The sequence below is a fragment of the Notolepis coatsorum genome (assembly GCF_963971535.1).
Source record: "Notolepis coatsorum genome assembly, chromosome: 18".
Lineage (NCBI taxonomy): Eukaryota > Metazoa > Chordata > Actinopteri > Aulopiformes > Paralepididae > Notolepis > Notolepis coatsorum.
Window position 1 is genome coordinate 10,723,303 of NC_140182.1, and position 26,921 is coordinate 10,750,223.

General features: G+C 44.6%; 1 protein-coding gene across 1 annotated transcript in view; it reads left to right on the forward strand.

The window, feature by feature from the left end:
* Window positions 1-5,994: 5,994 nt before the first annotated feature.
* The window catches only part of LOC311244827 (uncharacterized protein), a gene marked incomplete at its 3' end in the record, with an annotated part of 93,425 nt that continues 72,498 nt past the window's right edge, over window positions 5,995-26,921 (forward strand). Inside the window, exon 1 of the mRNA XM_084334510.1 lies at window positions 5,995-6,191. The remainder of the gene's footprint in view (window positions 6,192-26,921) is intronic.

The following is a 26,921-nucleotide window of genomic DNA, read 5'->3' on the forward strand; positions in this document are numbered from 1 at the left end:
AAATCAAAACATATTAACCCTTTCACTGCCGCGCTACCAAACGGTTAACCCTTTTCCCTGCGACAATACACAGAAGGTTAACCCTTTCACGACCGTCGGTTGTGTGATAGTAAAGGGTTAACCCTCTGTCGTGTGGCAGTGAAAGGGTTAACAGTTATACAGTAAAGTACTGCACCTTTATTTTTTACAAGCAAGAACAGGAGCTACGAATAAATGTAAAGTGCACACTAAAGAATTAAAACAAATAAACAACCTAACACACAATAATAATAATAACAATAACAAACAATAAAAGAATGTGCAAATTTGCTTTCAAAGAAAATTAAGAAGAAATGTAGAGTGCACACTAGGGCTGTCCCCGACTAAGGATTTGTATAGTCGATTTGTAGTCGCCAAAATTAGCCGATAGTCGACTATTAGTCGACAAAAAAAAAGTATAATCTTTTTAATTATTATTATAATTTTTTTTATCATTCCATTTGGGCTGTGAGGGTGCTTAATGTCTGAAGGAGTCGACGGAAGGCTTCTCGTTCTCTGCGAAAGCATGCAATTGGTCCACTGATAGATACATGTTGATATTTGTCTAGTCTAGTGTGTTCATTAGATGGGTGAAATCCTCTTTCAGTGCCTCTGTGCCTGTTTTCATAGGCAGTTAGCCTCTGGTATGCGTGCCATTAGCGTTAGCCACGCTTCTAGGCCTCTTTTCTTTTGGAAAGAATGATAAAAAAAAGTTAAAAAAATAAATAAAATAAAAATATTATAATATATATTTATTTTTTTGCATTCGACTAAAAGGTTGGCAGTCGACTACGGCTCCTTTCGATCGATTAGTCGATTATTCGACTAATAGGGGTCAGCCCTAGTGCACACTAAAGAATTTAAACAAACAACTTAGCTAACAATCAATAATAATAATAACAATAACAAACAATAAAATAAAGTGCACATTGACTTTAAAAGAAAATTATGTATTGTAAAATATGTTACACATATATAATCAAAATATAATATGCTAAATAAACAAACAAATAAATAAAAATTACTAATTCACTTTGTCTGAAAAACTATTTACATTCCACTCCCTATCATCACACTTCAATGTTAGCCTGTAGCTCCTACTGGTTTCCATTTACAGTGCAATCCTTCTGGCCTTCCTCGCTGCAAAGTCATCAATCACATCATCATATGAAATCTGACCACCAACCTCATGGTTAATACTGATTACAGCCAGACCACTGAGGCATTCTTGAGCCATGGTTGACCTCAGGTATGTTTTCAAGAGTTTTAATTTGGAAAAACTCCTCCCGGCTGAAGCTACTGTTACTGGTAGCGTTGCACTGATCCGCAGAGCAATACACAAGTTGGGATATATTTCTGTGAGCTGCTTTGTGTGTATGAATTTCAACAACTCAAGAGTTGTTATGCTCTTTGATGGCAAGTCAGGTACATTTTCCAACTCCTGCCAGCGCGGACTCTCATTTTGGCGAGGAGTAACGTGTAGGAGGCTCACACTGCCCCCGCCATTTTCCTGTCTCTGCTGTGCAGGCGCCCCAACGACCTGTAGGAGTCTGTCCCTGAGCAACGACCGGAGTGTTGAATGTCCCGTGACTAAGACGGGGAGGACGTGACCCTCTTTGCGCCGCCCCTGTGCCTCAAATAGATCCGCTATCAACTCTATCTTTAATCTTTCAAAATGTTCAGTTGCTATCGCTATTTGCTCTATCTTTAATTTTTCAAAATGTACAGTTGCTATTGCATGCACTCTTCTGTGTTTCACCACACACATGAGTGCATGCTTACCAACTGTCCGTCTGCAACACTACTATCACCAACATCTAAGAAGGGAGATCCCCCCTTGAATGGCCCTTCTAAGGTTTCTCTCCTCCACACCGCCTGTGGAGCTTTTTTCCCTATTGTTAGGTTTTAGTGAGTTTTTCCTTACCTTCGCGTGGGGTATGTCTGGGAGTGCTTGCATTCTTTCATTTATTTGCATTCATCTAAAAAAATGTTGGACCCTATTGTGTTCTTGTTCTGTTCTTGACTTATTGTTATGTTGTCTTCTTGACTTGTTTAAAGAAGACCTGTACGGCCCATGGGGACATTAACGTGTGTTGTCGGGCCCTATAAATAAATTTGATTTGATTTGATTTGATTTATGTACATGTCGAAATACTTCCCAAAGGTCAGTGAATTCCACGACCACAATACCAGAGGGAGTACTCTGTCTCTTAAACAGTACTGTATATTTGTATATCTTGTATGTCATAAATGTCTGGATGTAACAGTACTGTATACAGATGTATGTCATAAATGTCATGATATATATCTGTATATCTGTATGTCGTGTATGTCATAAATGCCATGATGACCTGACTCCCACTGCCATGCCTACCACCCACAAAGCAGGCAACTCCTTGGATCTCATATTTTCCCGTAACTCCAGCATCATTAACACCACGGTAACTCCCCTACAGCTACATGTATCTGACATTTTCCTTCATATCCTTCTCACTAACTCTCATGCTTAACCGAAAGGTCTTCACACTAAACTCAAACCGTCTCACTCAGACGCAACCTGCCCTCCCTATCCCCCTCCACCCTCTCCTCTGACATACTATCCGCTCTACCTTTTAGTGACCTTTTATGCTACCATGTCCTCCCTCCTCACTCTCCCCCCACCCCCTCCCCCCTCATCTTTCTCTGCCGAAGACTTTGCGATCTTCTTTGAGGAAAAAGTGGAGAACATCCGCAGCTCCTTCTCCCAACCCCCAGCAATTCCAAATGCTGAATCGAGAACCTCATCCTTCACTCTGTCATCTTTCTCTCCCATTACAGAAGCCGAGACCCTGACACTGGTAACGTCGAACCGTCCGACTACATGCCAGCTGGACCGGCTACCCTCCCCACTCCTCCAGACCATAGCACCAGACATCCTCCCATTCCTAACTGCAACCATCAACTCCTCACTCAACTCGGGGGTGGTCCCCACCTCCCTAAAACAAGCCAGAGTCACGCCTCTCATAAAAAAACCAACCCTGAACCCCACTGTCATAGGCAAATATCGTCCTGTCTCTCTTCTCTCCTTCCTTTCTAAAACACTTGAACGTGCTGTATCCAACCAACTTACTGCTTATCTCTTACAGAATGACCTCCTGACCTAGACCCTAATCAGTCTGGCTTCCGGACTGGCCACTCCACAGAAACGGCCCTCATTGCGGTCACAGAGGCACTTCACTTAGCAAAAGCGAAAGGCCTCTCCTCTGTCCTGATTCTCCTAGATCTATCTGCAGCCTTCGACACAGTCAACCATCAGATCCTTCTCGCGGCCCTCGCAGGAATGGGAGTGGCTGGCTCTGCGCTGACATGGCTGACATCATACCTCAATGACCGGAGAGAGACCCTGCGGCCTCTAGGATGGAACCCAGGTAGGTAATTTCTTCTTTCCTTGTGACAATATTGTCACCCACTGTAACTGAGAAGCCGTTGGTCTTGCTGAGTTTGTTATTTGAACCGAAGAGAATGGACTCTGTTTTGCCCATGTGTAATAATAGTTTGTTATCAGCGAGCCATATGCAGATTTTGCCTCGTTCTGAGCTGAGGGTTTTTTCAACCTGGACCCTGATGTAAACAAGACGAAAGTCTTTCTCTGGTCTGCATCCCCTTAACCCTTTCACTGCCGCACTACCAAACGGTTAACCATTTCTCTGCGACAACAAACAGAAGGTTAACAATTGTGTGTATTGAGCCCAGCTGTACTGTATTTGTACCCATTCTGCAATCTGTTAATAAAGTTTTCAATCAATCAATCAATCAATCAATCAATCAATCAATCAATCAATCAAATTCTGACGTCATGACCCTTCCTTCTTTTATAGTTTCTTTTATAGTTTCCTTGACAACCAACCCAACCCAACCCCCTCCAATGTACAGTAAATGACGAAGTATGGTTTTGTCAATATTCCAATGTACAGTTTTGCTTGTACAGTTGTACAGTGTCCCCCCCCCACCCACCCAACCCCACCCCACCTACCCAACCTCCTCCAATGTACAGTTTCTACGTCAAATGTATATACTCTCTTTTCTGGACTCTTTTTGTATCACAACCAGTACTGTATTTGCAAATCTGGTATGTCATAAATGTATAGATGTAGTAGCAGTACTGTCTTATCTGTATGTCATGTATGTATGTCATATATGTTATGATGAATTGAAAATGGGGGACCCTGATGTAAACAAGACGAAAGTCTTTCTCTGGTCTGTATCCCCTTAACAATTGTGTGTATTGAGCTGTACTGTACTGTACCCATTCTGCAATATGTTAATAAAGTTTTCAATCAATCAATCAATCAATCAATCAATCAACAATTGTGTGTATTGAGCCGTACTGTATTTGTACCCATTCTGCAATCTGTTAATAAAGTTTTCAATCAATCAATCAATCAATCAATCAATCAATCAATCAATCAATCAATCAATCAATCAATCAATCAACAATTGTGTGTATTGAGCCGTACTGTATTTGTACCCATTCTGCAATCTGTTAATACAATTTTCAATCAATCAATCAATCAGGCTAGAACCCACCTCACCCCTGCCCACTTTGACAACCTAGGATGGCTTAGAGTAGACGACAGAGTACAGCAACTTGCAATGGGCCTGGTCTACAAGATACACTACACGACCAAGGTACCCATGTACATGTCAAAATACTTCCCAAAGGTCAGTGAATACCACGATCACAACACCAGAGGGAGCTCCACAAATCATGTTAAACCCAGATTCGGCTCAAATAAGGGACTAAACACCTTTCGCAATTATGCCACATCAATGTGGAACGCCCTACCCAAAGCTGTAAAGGAATGTGGATCACTACCCACTTTCAAAACCTCTCTCAAGGGACACCTACGGGAGACTGCAATTCAACACTGGCCCCTGTAAATATCCTAACCCAACCCCCTCCAATGTACAGTCATTTACATAGTATGGTTTTGTCAATAGTCCAATGTACAATTTTGTTTGTTTGTACAGTGTCTCCTCCCCCCCCCCCCCTCAATGTACAGTTTTGCTTGTTTATACAGTGTGCCCCCCCCCCCCCCCCCAACCACCTCCAATGTAAATTACCCAGTATGGTTGTCAATATCCCAATGTACCCAACCCCCCCCCCCACCCAACCTCCTCCAATGTACAGTTTCTACGTCAAATGTATATACTCCCTTTTCTTGACTCCTTCTGTATCACAAACAGTACTGTATTTGCAAATCTGGTATGTCATAAATGTATAGATGTAGCAGTACTGACTATCTGTATGTCATGTATGTCATATATGTCCTGATGAATTGAAAATGGGGGACCCTGATGTAAACAAGACGAAAGTCTTTCTCTGGTCTGCATCCCCTTAACAATTGTGTGTATTGAGCTGTACTGTATTGTACCCATTCTGCAATCTGTTAATAAAGTTTTCAATCAATCAATCAATCAACCAATCAATCAATCAATCAATCAATCAATCAATCAATCAATCAATCAATCAATCAATCAATCAATCAATCAATCAATCAATCAAACTCTGACGTCATGACCCTTCCTCTCTTTTATAGTTTCCTTGACAACCACCACACACACGTGTGTGTTCCTGTGAACCCGGAGCGCGCGCACCCTGCTGCTGTTGTGTCGGCTGCGCGCGCACGGTCCTCCTGTCACAGCGGCGTGATTTTCTTTCCGTAGCCAATGTGTGCGAAGCCGCTCTCTGATTGGCTAGCCGCGTACAGCGAAGACCCTCTCTGATTGATTTAGCGCCGAAGGGTCTCTTCCGCTGTACGCGGCTAGCCAATCAGAGAGCGTCTTCGCACACATAGGCTACGGAAAAAAGTCACGAGGCACAGCGCTGCCTCCTTCCAAACAGCTGCAGCAGCTCGCGCGGCGTGTTCCTCTGTTCCTCCTCACCAGAGACGCAGAGACGAGCGCGTGAGGTAGTCGCTGTTGTGTTTCCTGACTGGTGGTGAGAGTGAGGAGACCCTCGACGGTCATTATTATTATTATTATTATTATTAAACCGTGACGAGTGAGTGAAGCCTGCCGTTTGTCTGGGTGACATCTCCCCTGGATAGTGGAGGGGAGAATTATGAGATAATAGTGGACTTTCTTTCTGCTCGTCGTACGAAGAGTAACGTTTGTCTTCTTCACGCCGAAAGGTAAGCTACTACCTACTAACGTCCCGTCCTGCTAGCTAGCTCAACGACGCCAGGCTACAACACCTCCTCCTTCATCCTGTCTCTTGTGTTGTTGCCTTTATGGTCCTATAGGGAAGTGGAGCTAGTAGTAGTAGTAGCCACGTTAATAACGTTGGTTAGACTGCCACATATTTGTGTCTGAAACGGCTGGTTTCAGACTGTGCTGTGGCAACACACATGAAGAGGCTTTGGTGGTCCCTTTTATGGCCACTATCTAATGTCCTTTTTGTATCACAAACAGTACTGTATTTGCACATCTGGTATGTCATAGATGTAGCAGTACTGTCTATCTGTATGTCATAAAATGTTATGATGAATTGAAAATGGGGGACCCTGATGTAAACAAGACGAAAGTCTTTCTCTGGTCTGCATCCCCTTAACAATTGTGTGTATTGAGCTGTACTGTATTGTACCCATTCTGCAATCTGGTAATAAAGTTTCAATCAATCTGTTGGTGGCGACGACTGAGAGAGAGAATGGCAGCTGTTGTTACTAGTTTGAGTAGAAGACGCTTTACCTGACAGCTGGTTCTTTTAGGATATTGCTGTCTTATATATTATTAGCTACTGGGTTTCCCTGATTCCCTCCTATGTAGTCATGTACTCTGTGTGTGTGTTTGTGTTTGATTAGCCTACCTAGATCAGTGGTTGTTGACTCTGAACACTGGCTATGTTTGATTGATTGATTGAACATTGTATTAACAGATTACAGAATGGTTACAATACAGTACGGCTCAATACACACAATTGTTAAGGGGATGCAGACCAGAGAAAGACTTTTGTCTTGTTTACATCAGGGTCCCCCATTTTCAATTCATAGTGACATTTATGACATACACGACAACATACATGACATTTATGGCATAGGGACATACATGACATACAGGTATATAGATAGTACTGTTACATTTGTGACATATACGATATGCAAATATACAGTACTGTTACCCATAGATCCTCACAGAGAGTATATAGATATGATGGGGAGGGGACTGTACATTAGGAGGGGGTGGGAGAGAAATATACATACGGTGGGGAGAGAATATATACACATGCGGTGGGGAGGAGACTGTACATTAGGTGGGGGTGGGTGGGTGGGTGGGAGAGAAATATACATACGGTGGGGAGAGAATATATACATGCGGTGGGGAGGAGACTGTCTATTAGGAGGGGGTGGGGGAGTACAAAAAGAGTCTAAAAAGACAGTATATATACATTTGAGAGGGAAGAAACTGTACATTGGAGGAGGTGGGGGGGGGGGGGGGGGGGGGTTGTATTTCTGTGAAGGCTATAGTTAGTAGTTCTGTCCATTTTCAGCATCCATTCTCAGACCTTCCAGCTCCCTACTGAAGATCTCTACATAACGAGCGTCAGTCGTTTCTCTCGTTAAACTAGGTATATTAGAGAGTAAGCCGAATTTGACAATTGGAAGAGGATGTGTTTGTTATAGTACCACTAACCCACCCTAACGTGTCTTATAGTAACTTCTCTCAAGATGAAGTGTGTCAGCCCGGTCCAGCTTTATTTAGCTGATGGTAGATAATTGAGCAAGTGTATCTGCCTGTTTCATTCAATAGATGTGAAAAATGTCAACGAGAGCCTTGACAAGCCCCCCCCCCCCCCCCCCAAAACCACAGGGCACAGAATCTGCCTTGGTCTTCAGAAGTAGGCCAGTAACTGCCAACTGGTCCGTATACCATGCCATGCTTGGTTGGTCGCCTTTGGAAGGTTAACTGGGCATCTCACTCTGCCTCAATGTATATATCTGGTGAGGGGAGGACATGCAGTGACGAGAGCTGTCTGGTGTCTCCACTCTACCCCCCCCCCCTCTCTCTCTCTCACTCTCCCTCTGTCTCTCTCCCCCTCTCTCTGTCTCTCTCTCTCTGTCTCTCTCCCCCTCTCTCTGTCTCTCTCCCCCTCTCTCTCTCCCTCTCTCCCTCTGTCTGTCTCTCTCTCTCTCCCAACAGGATCTAGCCCTCATCATATCCTCTGCCTGTGTGGCCTCTATTGTTCTGCTGTCATCTGCCACCTTAATGGGATTTTGTTTTTGTCACAGTTTAAGTGAGTGGGATGAGTGAGTGAGTGAGTGAGTGGGTGGGACGAGTGAGTGAGTGGGGATGAGCAGTAATAGGGGGGGGGGGTGCTAATTGTTAAGTAGTACAAGGCTTATTTTCAGTGTGACAGTAGCAACCATTAGCCTGGCAGCTCTACAGAGCAGAACAACCACCTCGTGTGATTCCAGTAGATGACAATGACGACGAGAGTGAAATTATGTCTCAGTGTGAGAGACTTTCCTCTTTGGTTTCAAGCCCCACTCACGGAAAACCGTATAGGCTACAGCGTGACGCTCTATGAGTCCGCTGGCCTCGTCTATAGGCTGCAGCGTGACGCTCTATGAGTCCGCTGGCCTCGTCTATAGGCTGCAGCGTGACACTCTATGAGACCGCTGGCCTCGTCTATAGGCTGCAGCGTGACGCTCTATGAGACCGCTGGCCTCGTCTATAGGCTGCAGCGTGACGCTCTATGAGACCGCTGGCCTCGTCTATAGGCTGCAGCGTGACACTCTGTGTGACCTCCTCGTCTATAGGCTGCAGCGTGACTCTCTGTGTGACCTCCTCGTCTATAGGCTGCAGCGTGACTCTCTGTGTGACCTCCTCGTCTATAGGCTGCAGCGTGACTCTCTGTGTGACCTCCTCGTCTATAGGCTGCAGCGTGACTCTCTGTGTGACCTCCTCGTCTATAGGCTGCAGCGTGACGCGTCGCTCTATGTGACCACTGGCCTCGTCTATAGGCTGCAGCGTGACGCTCTGTGTGACCTCCTCGTCTATAGGCTGCAGCGTGACACTCTGTGTGACCTCCTCGTCTATAGGCTGCAGCCTGACACTCTGTGTGACCTCCTCGTCTATAGGCTGCAGCGTGACGCTCTGTGTGACCTCCTCGTCTATAGGCTGCAGCGTGACGCTCTGTGTGACCTCCTCGTCTATAGGCTGCAGCGTGACGCTCTGTGTGACCTCCTCGTCTATAGGCTGCAGCGTGACTCTCTCTCTGTGTGACCTCCTCGTCTATAGGCTACAGCGTGACGCTCTCTGTAACCTCCTCGTCTATAGGCTGCAGCGTGACTCTCTGTGTGACCTCGTCTATAGGCTGCAGCGTGACTCTCTGTGTGACCTCCTCGTCTATAGGCTGCAGCGTGACACTCTGTGTGACCTCCTCGTCTATAGGCTGCAGCGTGACTCTGTGTGACCTCCTCGTCTATAGGCTGCAGCGTGACGCTCTGTGTAACCTCCTCGTCTATAGGCTGCAGCGTGACGCTCTGTGTAACCTCCTCGTCTATAGGCTGCAGCGTGACGCTCTGTGTAACCTCCTCGTCTATAGGCTGCAGCGTGACTCTCTGTGTGACCTCCTCGTCTATAGGCTGCAGCGTGACGCTCTGTGTGACCTCCTCGTCTATAGGCTACAGCGTGACACGTCGCTCTTTGTGACCGCTGGCCTCGTCTATAGGCTGCAGCGTGACTCTCTGTGTAACCTCCTCGTCTATAGGCTGCAGCGTGACTCTCTGTGTGACCTCCTCGTCTATAGGCTACAGCGTGACACGTCGCTCTTTGTGACCGCTGGCCTCGTCTATAGGCTACAGCGTGACACGTCGCTCTTTGTGACCGCTGGCCTCGTCTATAGGCTGCAGCGTGACGCTCTTATGTTTGGATGTGACGCACGGCTCTTGAGTTTGTGTGACGCTCGAGTGAACTTGAAGCCACGCATAAGAATTGTGCCTCCGGTGTTGTGTTGCCATGCTGTTGCTGCTAAGTCGAGTCAGTTTCCTCTCTCTATCTCTCTCCTCTCTCTATCTCTCTCCCTCTCTCTTAACCTTCTTTGTATCTTTGTGCCCTGCATCTTTTCCCTCTGGCATCTCTCTCTCTCTCTCCCTCCGCTCTCTCTCCCTCTCTCTCTCCCTCAATCTAATTTGATTTCCTTCATGCCTTCAAGTCATTGTTCTTGTCAACATGAGCAGATTTAGTTCAACCCATGAGACTGTTCAGTTGATGGAAGCTAGTCATGGGATTACAAACCTCTGTGTGATGTACAGGTGATTAAACCTGCATATGAAATATATAAATTAATGAGTACTACTGGGTAATAGTGCTAATGATGTATATGTACTACAGAGCCCACCCCACTAATGGTATTGGTACTAGATACTATAGGGCTGTCCCCGACTAAGGATTTGTATAGTCGACTTGTAGTCGCCAAAATGAGCCGATAGTCGACTATTAGTCGACTATGAAAAAAAAAAAGTATAATTTTTAAATATTTGTTATGTATCATTCCATTTGGGCTGTGGGGTGCTTAATGTCTGAAGGAGTCGACTGAAGGCTTCTTGTCCTCTGCGAAAGCATGCAAGTGGTCCACTGATGGATACATCTTGATATTTGTCTAGTGTGTTCATTAGATGGGTGAAATCCTCTTTCAGTGCCTCTGTGCCTGTTTTCGTAGGCAGTTAGCCTCTGGTATGCGTGCCATTAGCGTTAGCCACGCTTCTAGGCCTCTTTTCTTTTGGAAAGGAAAAAAAATAAAATAATAATATATATATATATATTTTTGCGTTAGACTAAGAGGTTGGCAGTCGACTACAGCTCCTTTCGATCGATTAGTCGACTATTGATTCACTATTCGACTAATAGGGGTCAGCCCTACTAGATACCTTTCGATACATATCAACACATCAACTCCTGGCCCCATTGCCTGATCTTAACAATTACAGTGACACAAGAATCAAAACCAGATAGGCCAGGCAGATACTGTATTTCCCCACCATCTACTGTAACCAAGAGGGATTTGGGAGTTTAATTTAGCCTAATGGGCATCTGAATATGTTTACAGCGTTGCCAATCCAGATTTGGGGGAAAAGCCCTAATCAGGTGCTGTGTGTGTGTGATCTGATCTAAGAGGTGGCTCCTGCTGCATGGTCAGGAATTAGACCGAGAGCTTTGTTTGTGGAAAGCTCAGGGGGGCTTAGCTGTGCTCATAAACAATGAGCTTAATACCCTCCCTAATGCTGACAGGACGTGGGCCCTAATGACGTGTCGTGGGGGGATGCATGGGGAGGGACGGACCCTGGTGTTGTTTCCATGCCTGTGAATGAATGGGTCGCTTCGGTCACCAACCTACCTCACCGTAACGGACATGATAGATCTGCAGAAGTGACTGCATCATCAACAAACTCGAAATGGACCATATCTTGTATTCATTGTTGTTTCTTAATTGTGCACTGTTGTTGAGTCTTGAGCTCGATACACAAGCATTTCATTACCTGCAATGCCCCTCTGTATTGTCGTGTATTTGACAAATAAAGAACTTGAACTTTATGCCAGATCCATGTGCCATCTATGGGAAACGTCTATGGGGAAATTAATGAGCACCCTAATGTAATAAATTGTCACAAGGTCAAGTTCAAGTTATTTATTGTCAAATACACAACAATACAGGGGCATTGCAGGTAGGGATGGGTACCTTTCACATTTGAACCGATACCGGTACCGGTACCTGTGAATTGATACCGGTACCCAACGGTACCTTTTTTCGGTACTTTAGTCTCAAGAAATTTAATTTACCTACCTCAGTCGTAAAAAAAAAAATCCAAACTTCAAATAACTACAATTTCGACAGTTTTCGGCTTGCCATTGCTCCGACTGCTTTGTTGTTGAATCAAGTCAAATCCTAGGTAAGCATATATTGTGCGTGTGAACGTTGACATGAAAAAAAAAGTAAAAAAAAAAAAAAAAAAAGTAAAAAAAATATAATAATAAAAAATATTTTTATTTTATTTTTTTTTTATTTTTTTTTTTCGGTTTCTCACTTGATTCGATACTCGGTAGTACCGACGTGTTTCGGTTCGGTACCTCAAAAGTACCGAATTCGGTACCCATCCCTAATTGCAGGTAATGAAATGTTTGTGTTTCGAGCTCAGACTCGACAGTGCACTGCACAATTGTTTTTTTCATCATACAATTTCTTATCATCTTTTAAAAGGGTATTTGTCCTCTACAGTGATTAGTGAATCCTTGTATTGTATTAATTAGAGATAAATGGAATAATTTAGGCCTAGATCAAAGGTTAGCGGTAAGGGATTGCTATTTTTACATTTACATAAATTTCATTGAGCTGTAATTAACCCATCACGAGGATTCAGTGGCCTCTGGTGACATCACTAGAGGACATGTAACCCATTAACTAGATTTGGGTGTGAGATTATGTGCAAAATAGCTTTTTTTATTCGTTCCAATCAATAGCATCCTTTGTGTCAAAAAGCGAATGATCTACAGCTCTCTGGTAATATTATCCATTGGAGATGCGTGAATGGCCCCTTTGTCTGCCTGAAAGACAGCCTCATGATGGCTGTTATTGGCCCAAAGGGGTCTCAAAAAGCACCAGATAGTGGATCCAGACAGAGAGGCTATCAAGCAGCTTCCCTAACAGTCTATTCACTGCTAGGATGTGTTTATCACCCGCCCCCCCCGTTGTGATTGGAGGATCAAGAAAAGAGGGCGGGTTTGATATAGTTCCAATTCTCTCACAGTTGCACCGGATTTCCTGCTGTCCCTTAGAAGGATTTAGATGCTGAAATCACCAGTGGTGGTGTGTGTGTGTGGGTTTTGTGTGTGGACTTTGTGTAGGGAAGTGTGGGCTTGATGGTTCTCAGCGTATGACTCTGTAGATGAACTTGTCGTCCTTTAGTTTTTATTAGGAGTCAGACTCAGGACCCATTAGAAATCACTTGTTGATGGAAATGACAACACTAGAACAATAAAGTAGTTAGGCCATTTACATTCTTATGTGTTTTTATTTCATCTAGATGTTAGGGCTGCTCGATTATGGCAAAAAAAAATCACGATTATTTAGATTTTATATTGAAATCACGCTTATTAAACACTTAACTCATTGATTTGAGAACATCATATGACGACGACTGAATTCGTTTTACCTTTCTTCTCGACCAAAGGCCGCCTTTCTGTCATCTTCTACCTCCTCCCCTCCTCCTCCACACAAACTGGAACTACTGAGGGACAGAGAGCACCGCTGGGAAGGAAGGGTGTGCTGCTGCGTTTACAACACGAGACTAAAAACGCGGCACAATAATAATTTTATCTTGATGATCTTCCACGTCGCAGGAAGCCAAAACTCCCATTAATCGGCCGGCCCTACTAGATGGTGACAGAACAAACGGGCTGCGCCTCACTGTGAAAACGCAGCGTGGAGTGGCCGCTGGCGAGGCCAGTTCTTTTTAGGACAGCCTAAGTGCCAGTTTGTGTGTGTTTTGACATCCGCAGTCGGTCTGGTTAGTACGTCTGCGCCAGAGAGGCTCGTGTGACGGGCCGGCTGTGCTTCATTTGCTTGACCAGTCTGTGGATAAGCCTTATTCCCTTCATCACTCTGTCGGGTGAAATGGAGGTCAGACTATAACACTGCAAATAGGTTGCTGTCCAGTCGGGCTGACAACTGAATGGACGTCAGACCGGCATGGTGTAATAATTTGCACCGTGCTGTGATGATCACCACTCCTCTTTTTGAGGGAATGTCTTGTGGGGAGTGAACAGGGGAGTGAACAGGGGAGTGAACAGGGGGTAGGTAGGCATTCACAGTCGCAGCACTGACACTCTGGAACAAGCTCCCACTCAACTTAAAATCTGCAAGCACTCTATGGACCTTTAAGGCCATGCTCAAAACCCAAATTTTCGCCATAAACAATCCATGAGCTAGTTTTGTATTGTAGTATGTCTGTCCATTCTCTATCTGCTTGGTTGGCCTGCTGCATGTATTTTTTCTGTTTTCGAATTGTTCACGTTTCTCTTTCTTTCCCGGGATGCGCCCCGGGCGCGTGAATATTTTAGGCAACCAACTTGTGTTTAGCGTTTCTCTGATTGGCCACTACGCCCATGTGACCGCGGCAGCGCGAGAGAGCTGCAGCGCGGAAATAGGCTGTCTATTGCCATTCTCTAAGACAAACTCTAACCTTAACCAGCTCCTTAACAGCGCCTAAACTTAACCCTTCTAACCTTAAGCAACTCCGAAACGATGCCTAACCTTAACCTTAACCAACTCCGAAACAATGCTTAAAGTTAACATGCCTAAACTTAACCGGCGAAAGAATGCATGTTAAAAAAAAAAAAAAATGGATGGGAATCGAACTTGTTACCAACGGACCGCAGGATCGACAGCAATGCAGTGTTGCCAGTTGAGCTAGTTGTAGATCTTAAAAGAGGGAGGATTACTGCTACATAATGCTGCCGCGACAGAGCTCCGCAACAGAGCTCCGCGGCAGAGCGGACGCTCCGCGGCAGAGCGCTCTCTGCTGCTGCCGCGTCGCCGCGGGGCGTGGCTAGACGTAAGTTGGGCGTGGCTAGACACAAGTTGGTTGCCTTTAATATTTAGGCGCCCCGGGCCCATGTAACTATTGGTTGAGGGGCGCAATATAAATAAAGGTATCATATCATATCATATCATACACGGCGCTTCTACAACAACAAACAAACAGACGTTACTCACGCTGAAAACTATCAACATCAAGCCCCCCCAGAAATAGAAGGCCTACCTAATTAGTGTTCGTCACTCAGGAAGTGGTGGTGGTCGAAGAGGAGGGCGAGGAAACCCCCCGCCCCACCCCCTCTATGAGGAGCGAGTCAGGATGAGGAGCGCGTTCAGCCATAGACTCATCCACCCCCGCCCCACGACACATCACTAACCGCCTCGGCCAGTCCTTCTTCATGCCAGTTGCTCCACAGCCGTGGGCACGGACCACTGCCAATTGCTGGAGAGCTAACGGCTGGTGAACTTGAACTGGTGGGATGATCTGACTCTTAATAATAAACACTGCAGGGACTCTGGTGCAGTGTTGCTACGGTTTGGACCATGTATACCATCGTCACTATTACTACTGTCGGATTGAATCTTGCCGCTCACTACTGTTCACTACTACTAGGGCTGTCTTAAATACTTCGAAGCTTCGTTCGATGGCACAAGCTTCGAACATTAAAAAAAAATCGAAGTAAAAAAAAGATAAAAAAAAAATATCTAAATTTTTTTTTTCTTCGATTTGTGTGTGTGTGTGTGTGAACTACCCATCCCAGTTAGGACAGCCGAATCCCGTCCAATCTTTCGCCGTCGACTAAAGACTCACTTCTTCAACCATTAACTGAAATGATTAAAAAAAAAAAAAAAAAAAAATCTAACCGTGACTAACCTTACTGTCATGCACTTTTCCTAATAAACTAACCTACACTGTAACACGCAACACTTTGATAAACATTGTTACTCATCTGATAGAGTTGTACCCTTCTTGCTGTCTTGTCGTACAGAACTTGTAAGTCGCTTTGGATAAAAGCGTCAGCTAAATGACTAAATGTGTGTGTGTGTGTGTGTGTGTGAGTGTGTGCGCACGCGCGCGCATGGGGCCATTGGGTGCGGCCGGGGGACAAATACACTGGAGGAAAGTAACCCAGCTCAGCACTGCCCAAATTATATCATCACTATTGCCTGTTTGAAGGATATCATCCTCAAATACATATACACCTACATGCCTTGTAGAATTCCACACATAAGAAAGAAAGATACTGGGATGAATAAACAAAATAGGAAATAAAATTTAGATAAGGTGCTACTGAGATGTTTTGGTGAGTTCTTTGTTTTTTTGTGGAAGTTGCCCTTCTTAAAAATGCATGAACATTCACTGATAATTGGTCTGTAGTGGAGTCTACAAGGTCTACATTGCCGGACCATGTAGAATCCGGACCTTGTAGACTGACATAATTCTGTGCATAGTTTAGTCTACACAGGCCATATTTCAAATAATCAAAATCTTACTTCATTCATCTTAAACATTCTTGATTTGGGGGATTGGTAGTTCCTATGAAATCTGAAGTTGTTCAAACGACAACAGCGATCCATCTTGAATTAAATCACACAGCCGAGTGAAACCTTGTTGGCTCAGTCACGAAAGGGGCTACTTAATTAATTAATCCAACCCACTTTATTTATAGAGCACATTTACAAACAACAAAGTTTATAAAAGTGCTGTACAAGTCCCACAACATAAGATAATTTTTTTATTTTTTATTTTTTTTTTTCTCTCTCGAAGCTTCGAATCAAAATCGAAGCTCGGCCCCGAAGCTTCGATTGCCAAAAAAAGCTTCGAAGGTCAGCCCTAACTACTACTGATCACTATTATCATTATCACTTTGTTCTATGTTCTATTATTATTACTACCTATCCTACCTGTACCTCCCACCCCCCCTGCTGCTATGACACTTTCATTTCCCCAAGAGGATAAATAAAGGAACGCTTAGTTGACAGGGCTCTACAGTGGACCTTCAATTTTAGAAGCTATGACATCTATCTATTCAGCCCTGCGTTTGACAGCTCTTGACAACTTATCTCACGAGTCACGCTGTTTCTATGTGTAAGGAAAACTCTGCGAGCAACGGGTTCAATGGTCTAAAATGCTTTGCATCCTCGCTTTGCATCCTCGTCGTGGTAAAAACCTCTCTCTCTCTCTCTCTCTCTCTCTCTCTCTCTCTCTCTCTCTCTCTTTCTCTCTCTCTCTCTGGAAAACTCTGCGAGCTTTGCATCCTCTCTCTCCTGATTCCTTAACCTATTTCATTCAAAAGGAAGATATTGATGGACATTAGCTATAGTATATAGCTCAGCAGCTGTAACAGAATAATTGTACTATTTTTCACTATTTACATTTTAACAGCGTAAAAATATTAATTTGAATTATAATGAATTAAAGAATTGTATAAAGAACTTTCCACGTCTGTCATCTAATAATATATTCCATTACCTTTCCTATCTGTATCGAAGTCAAAATGTTGGTATCGACACAACATACGAAAAGCAGCTGTGTACACTAGGGATGGGTACCGAATTCGGTTCTTTTGAGGTACCGAACCGAAACACGTCGGTACTACCGAGTATCAATTCAAGTGAAATACCGGGAAAACCCCCCCCCCCTTTTTTTTTTTTTTTTCTTCTTTGACTTACTTTTAGTTTTTTTTACCTTTTTTCTTTTCATGTCAACGTTCACACGCACAATATATGCTTACCTAGGATTTGACTTGATTCAACAACAAAGCAGTTGGAGCTATGGCAAGCCGAAAACGGTAGAAATTGTAGTTATTTGAAGTTAGGTTTTTTTTTTCACGACTGAGGTAGGTAAATAAAAATGTTTTAGACTAAAGTACCGAAAAAAGGTACTGTTGGGTACCGGTATCGATTCACAGGTACCAGTACCGTATCGGTTCAAATGTGAAAGGTACCCATCCCTAGTGTACACCCATATCCTTTGCGTCTAGTAGGCATGGACCAATGTGTGATTTTGGTGGTAAGTGCTATTGCACAGATGTTTGTCCCTTAGTATGCGCACGCATGCACAGTATAATATGCAGCATGTAATAAATAGTTTGTTAATAAACTCTGTTACTTGAAACATTTTCACTGTGTGCTGCCCTGAAGACTGGGCGTGCCTGAAGATTTGATTTGAAATCTTTATTTCGAACATGTAAATATACAAACAAAATTAAACAAAAACAAATCATCTCGAAGCTCAAATCTCGAAGCTTCGAGATACATTTTTTTTTAATAAAATGTTATTAAAATGTTTCATGTTGTAGGACTTGTACAGCCCTTTGTTCAACTTTGTCAGTGCTGTAAAGTTTAAACCTTAGACAAACAAAACACTTTGCTTTCATGAAATATTGTAAGCCGTCATTTGAGGCTTTATAAAAGCAGCACAATGAACACAAATCTGTCAGTGCCGAGTCCGACCTCATCTTAAATAACAAACAGCATTGCTTGTTGTAGTTAACAAAGAGAGGCAGAGTTGATTTTGCACACAAAAAACACAAAAGAAAATCATAATAATCGAATTTTATTTTCATATTCAAATCCCATGCCCATCGAACGAAGCTTTGCAGTATTTAAGACAGCCCTATGTATACACCCCTAGCTGTCATTAGGTATACACCCCTAGGGCATAAAAAAATATTGTTTGTTTCCTGTTGGTTGTCAGTTAGGCCATAGGTAGGTAGGGAATTTATTTTATTTTATTTTTTTATTTTATTCTTTCTCACGGCGACTATGGATAGGGAATTTCTTTATTTAATTAAAATGTTCACAACAACATGGATGCATGTACTCTGCCAGCATGTTTAATATCCATAATACTAAAGGTTTGACTAAGATTTCTATGAAACTTTATTAAAAAAAAGAAAAAGATTTTTTTTTTTTTTTTTTTTTTAACTCATAAAATATATTGGGTCGCACCTAAATCGGCAGGGTCGGTCGGCAACCGGAAACAAATCATTATTTTTGTTAGGCCTAGCTGTCATTAGGTATACACGTTACACCCCTAGCTGTCATTAGGTATACACCCCTAGCTGTCATTAGGTATACACCCCTAGCTGTCATTAGGTATACACCCCTAGCTGTCATTAGGTATACACCCCTAGCTGTCATTAGGTATACACCCCTAACTGTCATTAGGTATACACCCCTAGCTGTCATTAGGTATACACCCCTAGCTGTCATTAGGTATACACCCCTAGCTGTCATTAGGTATACACCCCTAGCTGTCATTAGGTATACACCCCTAGCTGTCATTAGGTATACACCCCTAACTGTCATTAGGTATACACCCCTAGCTGTCATTAGGTATACACCCCTAGCTGTCATTAGGTATACACCCCTAGCTGTCATTAGGTATACACCCCTAGCTGTCATTAGGTATACACCCCTAGCTGTCATTAGGTATACACCCCTAGCTGTCATTAGGTATACACCCCTAGCTGTCATTAGGTATACACCCCTAGCTGTCATTAGGTATACACCCCTAGCTGTCATTAGGTATACACCCCTAGCTGTCATTAGGTATACACCCCTAGCTGTCATTAGGTATACACCCCTAGCTGTCATTAGGTATACACCCCTAGTAGCTGTCATTAGGTATACACCCCTAGCTGTCATTAGGTATACACCCCTAGCTGTCATTAGGTATACACCCCTAGCTGTCATTAGGTATACACCCCTAGCTGTCATTAGGTATACACCGCTAACTGTCATTAGGTATACACCCCTAGCTGTCATTAGGTATACACCCCTAGCTGTCATTAGGTATACACCCCTAGCTGTCATTAGGTATACACCCCTAGCTGTCATTAGGTATACACCCCTAACTGTCATTAGGTATACACCCCTAGCTGTCATTAGGTATACACCCCTAGCTGTCATTAGGTATACACCCCTAACTGTCATTAGGTATACACCCCTAGCTGTCATTAGGTATACACCGCTAACTGTCATTAGGTATACACCCCTAACTGTCATTAGGTATACACCCCTAGCTGCCATTAAGTATACACCCCTAGCTGTCATTAGGTATACACCCCTAGCTGTCATTAGGTATACACCCCTAACTGTCATTAGGTATACACCCCTAACTGTCATTAGGTATACACCCCTAGCTGCCATTAAGTATACACCCCTAGCTGTCATTAGGTATACACCCCTAACTGTCATTAGGTATACACCCCTAACTGTCATTAGGTATACACCCCTAGCTGCCATTAAGTATACACCCCTAGCTGTCATTAGGTATACACCCCTAACTGTCATTAGGTATACACCCCTAGCTGCCATTAAGTATACACCCCTAGCTGTCATTAGGTATACACCCCTAGCTGTCATTAGGTATACACCCCTAACTGTCATTAGGTATACACCCCTAACTGTCATTAGGTATACACCCCTAGCTGCCATTAAGTATACACCCCTAGCTGTCATTAGGTATACACCCCTAACTGTCATTAAGTATACACCCCTAACTGTCATTAGGTATACACCCCTAACTGTCATTAGGTATACACCCCTAGCTGTCATTAGGTATACACCCCTAACTGTCATTAGGTATACACCCCTAACTGTCATTAGGTATACACCCCTAACTGTCATTAGGTATACACCCCTAGCTGTCATTAGGTATACACCCCTAGCTGTCATTAGGTATACACCCCTAGCTGTCATTAGGTATACACCCCTAGCTGTCATTAGGTATACACCCCTAGCTGTCATTAGGTATACACCCCTAGCTGTCATTAGGTATACACCCCTAGCTGTCATTAGGTATACACCCCTGGCTGTCATTAGGTATACACCCCTAACTGTCATTAGGTATACACCCCTAGCTGTCATTAGGTATACACCCCTAGCTGTCATTAGGTATACACCCCTAGCTGTCATTAGGTATACACCCCTAGCTGTCATTAGGTATACACCCCTAGCTGTCATTAGGTATACACCCCTAGCTGTCATTAGGTATACACCCCTAGCTGTCATTAGGTATACACCCCTAGCTGTCATTAGACAATCAGTGTTTCCCCTACCATTGCCTTGAAGGAGCGGCCCGCCCCTCCTGAAAGCTTAAAAAAAATAGGCATGCATTGATTAGACTGGACTGGATTGTTGCCTATTCAGTGTATCAATTTGATATAGGCTAGTCTGTCATTAGAGTAGTGAAAGGGTTCTAGTGTGGTAGTGAAAGGGTTCTAGTGTGGTAGTGAAAGGGTTCTAGTGTGGTAGTGAAAGGGTTCTAGTGTGGTAGGCTTAAGAGACCGTCGTTTTCTCTGCTGGGTCCAGTGGTTCCAGTGTTTATGAATACTTTTCCCTCCACATTCTTGTCGTCATCCCCCCCCCCCTCACCACCCCCCTCCAGAATACGTGCTGCCACTCTGGGAAAGGAGGCCTCTCTCTCTCCAGGCCTGTGGCTCTACAGTCCCAAGCATTGTGTGTGTTGCTGTCATTGTTATATTTAGATATGTTCCCTCTAGGTAGTGGTGAGGGCAGGGAGCCAGGACCCTGGTGCTTAGGTTCTCAGGCTGGGTCAGAGTGTGGGGGTGGGGGGGTGGGGGAGTCCCAGATGGCATGTCCTCCTCCCTCCTCAGAATCCATCTGGTTGTTTCCTATCTTTAAAGGAAAACTCCCAACATTTTGGGAAAAATTGCTTATTTGCCATCTACGCTGGAGTTAGACAAGAAGATACATACCTTTTTTCTTCTCTGTGCATGCAGTAGGAGTAGGAAGACGCGCACCGTTAGCCTAGCTTAGCGCCAGTCACTGGAAGTAGGTTCCTCCATTAGCCTAGGTCCCAACGTCTTCCTACTCCTACTGCACGCACAGAGAAGAAAAAGGTATGTATCTTCTTGTCTAACTCCAGGGTAGATGGCAAATAAGCTAATTTCCTAAAAGTGTTCCTTTTAAGATGAGTTAGGAGAAGGGGGACAGTGGCTCAGGAGGTAGAGCAGTGGTCTGGCAATCCGGAGGTTCCTCCCGGGCAGCGTGTCGAAGTGTCCTTGAGCAAGACACTAACTACCTACTAACTAACTACTAACTAACCCCTAACTGCTCCCGATGAGCAGGTTGGCACCTTGCATGGTCGCCTCCGCCGTCGGTGTGTGAGTGAATGGGTAAATAAAATGTGAGGAACAAATTGTAAAGCGCTTTGGATTAAAGCTGCTATATAAATGCAGCCATTTACCATTTAAGGGGGAGAGATCATAGTTCACTGGGATATATAGATTGGGACTGATTGGTTGATTGATTGAAAAGTTTATTAACAGATTGCAGAATGGGTACAGTACAGTACAGCTCAATACATACAATTGTTAAGGGGATGCAGACCAGAGAGAGACTTTCGTCTTGTTTACATCAGGGTCCCCCATTTTCAATTCATCATAACATATATGACACACACGACATACAGATAGACAGTACTGCTACATCTATACATTTATGACATACCAGATTTGCTAATACAGTACTGTTTGTGATACAAAAAGTGTCCAGAAGAAAGAGTGTATATAAATCTGACGTAGAAACTGTACATTGGAGGAGGTTGGGTAGGTGGGGTGGGGTTGGGTGGGTGGACTATGTGACGATACTGGTTACTAGGGTATTCTCCCGATATTGAGAGACTAAGAGCCAACATGTCAGAAATCAAAGCAAAGATCACTTGACTTCCTGGATCTTTTGGCATGACTTCACTGTAGAGGTATGTTAGAATTATCTAATGGACCAAACATTCTTTATTGACTCATCTCAAACCCCGCCCGCTTCTGTCCATCCTACAATTGCAACTGTTGTTGTAGGTATGGTTGGGTACCGAACTAATTACATCAGTACTACAGAGTACCGATTCACGCTAGATCAATCGGTACCACATTTTGTTACCTTTACAATGTTTAGTACAAGAGTGTAATATACTAAACAAGGGAGAGCCTTTTCCACAAATATATATATATATATTACTGTCCCGTCTCTTGGGTCTTTGGAAAGACCAGACGAGGTCAGAGGAGTTTGATAGTGTTTACTGAGGATGGCCAGATAATGTTGATATTTAAACATTTAAAAACACAATGCAATACACAATCATGTGATTTAGTTTGTGTGGTGGTGGTGTGTTACAACAATAAATAACCAAATGTTCTAATAAATAACAATGTTGAAATTGAGAAGTGGACACATTTTTTTTACAGCTGAAATAATTTTTCTTTGTTATTACAGAGAGAGTTACCGTAAGTACCGAAAAAAGGTACCGCGGCTGGATACCGATACCGAACTCCAGGAGCCGGTACTACTGGTACCATTATCGACTCAAAATGTGAACGGTACCCAACCCTTAGTTAGTTGTAGCAGGACCCAGTCTGTGGGACGAGCGGTTCCCCCCCGGCGGCTTGGGAAAGAGCCTGACGGCACCACAGTCCTTGGGGACAGACAGGGAGCTATTCTGAGACTCTGGATGTTCTTGCCCCCGGGTCTCAGCCTCTGTGTCGCTGCTATTTTCTACACATAATAATACTAAACACTACGGCGTAGAGACGACGGGCCGAGCAGCGCCGGAGGGACAAAGACGAGACGCTCGTCGTTAGTTACCAAGAGAGGCTCTTCTGTGGCGCCGAGGAGGAGGAGGCCACACGCTGGTATTTATACACTGGCCCTCCCTGTGTGACTTCATGCTGCTTCGTACACATTCACTGGACCTCCCTAGTGGGGCCGGGCCGGGCGATTCTTGCTAAAATGTGAATCGCGTTGATTTTTCTCTCTAAGAATTGAGATCACGATTCTTATTTTTTCAATAAAATCATTTATTGCACTATTTCTTAAACAGACAACATAACATATCAAAGTGCTTTACATTACATTACATTAAAATGTATTGTCGCCATCATGCAGCACAAGTACAGTACAACCAAAATAAGTTTGCCAAAAAAATAGCTTTTCATTTATCTATTTATTTAACTGTATTAAACAATATAAAACGAATTGGCCATAATTTACTGAGCAAACTAATGCTTACTGCTGTAACCTACTAATAACACTTAAGTAAATCTGAAGATTATTATATAGCAGATGCCTTGGAGGATAAGTCGTGGACAACTGTAGCGTGTGCTTGTTTATACATAGCCCCTTTCATGACTGTGACGCTTGAATACAGGGGCAGGGCTTGCATCACAGTCACGAAAGGGGCTAGTTTATACAGGGCTGGTGGTATGACTGGCTGATATACGGACAAGAGGGAATTAGGTAGCGGGGCTCTATTACTTTTAACATGTGCTTAAACCCAGTGTTCTCGACAACGGAGTATGGTCGCAGATCTGCTGCTATAAAAACACCTATGGCGTTTGTTATTGCTTTGGCCCGGTCTGAATTAATAGCGAGATGCTGCTTGAATGCCACCGGGAGCTGGGTTTGCACTAGGGTCCGTTTCTTCCTTGTACCAGTGATATTCACATTCGGGTGATGCTGTTTCAAATGCGTGATAAAGTACGCAATAAAGTTGAACAATGACATAGCTCTGGCTTGTCAGTTAGTATTGACTCGCCATACTAAGGCTAATATGCTCTAGTTCAGTGTAGCTGCTCGCTGCGTGGAATGAACAAACAACATCCGGTTAATTGTGCACGTTATATTAGGGCCGGGGGGATTTAAGTTCTGCAAAAAAAGGTTCTGCACCGTTGCAATTGTTCGGTGCACAGCGCGTACTGTACCGGAGGACCACATTGACGCGGTACAGTACGTATCCGCGTACCGTTACACCCCTAGTATATACAGCACTATTGTGCATACGGAATTCTCTGGGTATAGTATGAGGTAGGTTTCTGGGGTGGATTAAACGTACACACAGTGTTGTCATTCTGTGTCCTGTTCGGTGGGTTCTTTACGCAGGAAGCCAGAGGACATTGGGTAAACAATTGGCCATTGTCCACATGCTGACTCACCTGCCGAACACATGCTCGGGAGCAGGAGGCTCCGATGCTCAGCCCGACGGCTCAGAGCGCCAGGGTGTTTTGAGGGCAGCGTCTGGGCTCGCTCCCCCGAGTGGTAGAGAGACCGACGATCAACCCTACGACGTGTTTAGAGAGGTTGCTGCTAGGGTTGGGGGTACCGTTCACATTTGAACCGATACCAGTTCCTGGAGTTCGGTATCGGTACCCAATATGGTACCTTTTTTCTCTACCATTTATTTCTCCACACAGGTCACAACATGTTTACAGGAAAGTTTTGGAGTTGTATTTGGAGTGTATTTCGTGACTGTTGGGAACTAGGCTACACTGGCACACCTACTTCCAGTGAATGACGCTAAGCTAGGCTAACGTGCGGCTGTTCCCTAAGCCTAATGTGCATGCACAGAGAAGAAAAGGGTATGTATCTGCTTGTCTTAACTCCAGGGTAGATGGCAAATAAGCTAATTTCCCCAAAAGTTGGTGTGTTCCTTTAACTCTCTCTGTAATAACATTTCAGTAAAAAATGTCTGTTGTAAAAAATGAGTCCAAACTTCTCACTCTTATACTGAACAGGTAAAGGTACCATTTGGTACCAATTGATCTAGCGTGAATCGGTACTCGCCCGGTATTACAGATGTAATTCGGTCGGTACCCTTAAAAGTACAGAGTTCGGTACCCAACCCCCCAGAGGTCACCAACATGGAGAGGAATTGGTCAGCGGCTGGGTAGTGTAGAGGTCTAACCACTAGGAGTGGCTGGGTAGTGTAGAGGTCTAACCACTAGGAGTGGCTGGGTAGTGTAGAGGTCTAAGCACTAGGAGTGGCTGGGTAGTGTAGAGGTCTAACCACTAGGAGTGTCTGGGTAGTGTAGAGGTCTAAGCACTAGGAGCGGCTGGGTAGTGTAGAGGTCTAAGCACTAGGAGCAGCTGGGTAGTGTAGAGGTCTAAGCACTAGGAGCGGCTGGGTAGTGTAGAGGTCTAAGCACTAGGAGTGGCTGGGTAGTGTAGAGGTTTAAGCACTAGGAGCGGCTGGGTAGTGTAGAGGTCTAAGCACTAGGAGCGGCTGGGTAGTGTAGAGGTTTAACCACTAGGAGCAGCTGGGTAGTGTAGAGGTCTAAGCACTAGGAGCGGCTGGGTAGTGTATAGGTCTAAGCACTAGGAGCGGCTGGGTAGTGTAGAGGTCTAACCACTAGGAGCAGCTGGGTAGTGTATAGGTCTAAGCACTAGGAGCGGCTGGGTAGTGTAGAGGTCTAACCACTAGGAGCAGCTGGGTAGTGTATAGGTCTAAGCACTAGGAGCGGCTGGGTAGTGTAGAGGTCTAAGCACTAGGAGCAGCTGGGTAGTGTATAGGTCTAAGCACTAGGAGCAGCTGGGTAGTGTAGAGGTCTAAGCACTAGAGTGTCTGGGTAGTGTAGAGGTCTAAGCACTAGGAGCGGCTGGGTAGTGTAGAGGTCTAAGCACTAGGAGCGGCTGGGTAGTGTAGAGGTCTAAGCACTAGAGTGTCTAGGTAGTGTAGAGGTCTAAGCACTAGGAGCGGCTGGGTAGTGTAGAGGTCTAACCACTAGGAGCGGCTGGGTAGTGTAGAGGTCTAACCACTAGGAGCGGCTGGGTAGTGTAGAGGTCTAAGCACTAGGAGCAGCTGGGTAGTGTAGAGGTCTAAGCACTAGGAGCGGCTGGGTAGTGTAGAGGTCTAAGCACTAGGAGCGGCTGGGTAGTGTAGAGGTCTAAGCACTAGGAGCGGCTGGGTAGGTCTAAGCACTCTACCACAGGAGAGAGTAGACCCGGGTTCAGTTCCCGGCACGGCTTGGTCAGTCGTCCCTACAAACACAATTGTCAGTGTTGGCGGGTGGGAAACCGGTGGGGTATGACTGAGTCCTGGTCGTTACTAGGTCCCCCTCTCTGTGTTCCATACTGTCCCCCTCTCTGTGTTGTTCCATACTGTACTATACTCCCTTATAAAGAATGGAAGTGCTGTTGGGACACTCTCTGGCCCCCTGGCCTTCCTGGATATCCTGCGGGGGGTGACTTCCAGTGACACTCTGCTTCTTCTCCCTGGGACTCCCTCCTCCTCTACAGCGTGGCTTTGTCCTCCACCACCACTGTACGACCTGAGCGGTGGAGGAGGAGGAGGAGGAAGTGAACAAAGGCTCGGTTGATCTGGGGGTGAAGTTTGACTGATGTCTCTGAGTCTGGCAGGAAGTCCACATCCTCAGTCGTTTGAACCTGAGAGAGAGAGAGAGAGAGAGAGAGAGAGAGAGGAGCTGTTGCAGCAGCGAGAGAGAGAGAGAACGAGGGAGGGAGCGAGCAGTGCACAGGGTCTTCATTCAGAGGGTCTCCCCTCTCCGCGTGTGTCTCTCTCTCTCTGCAC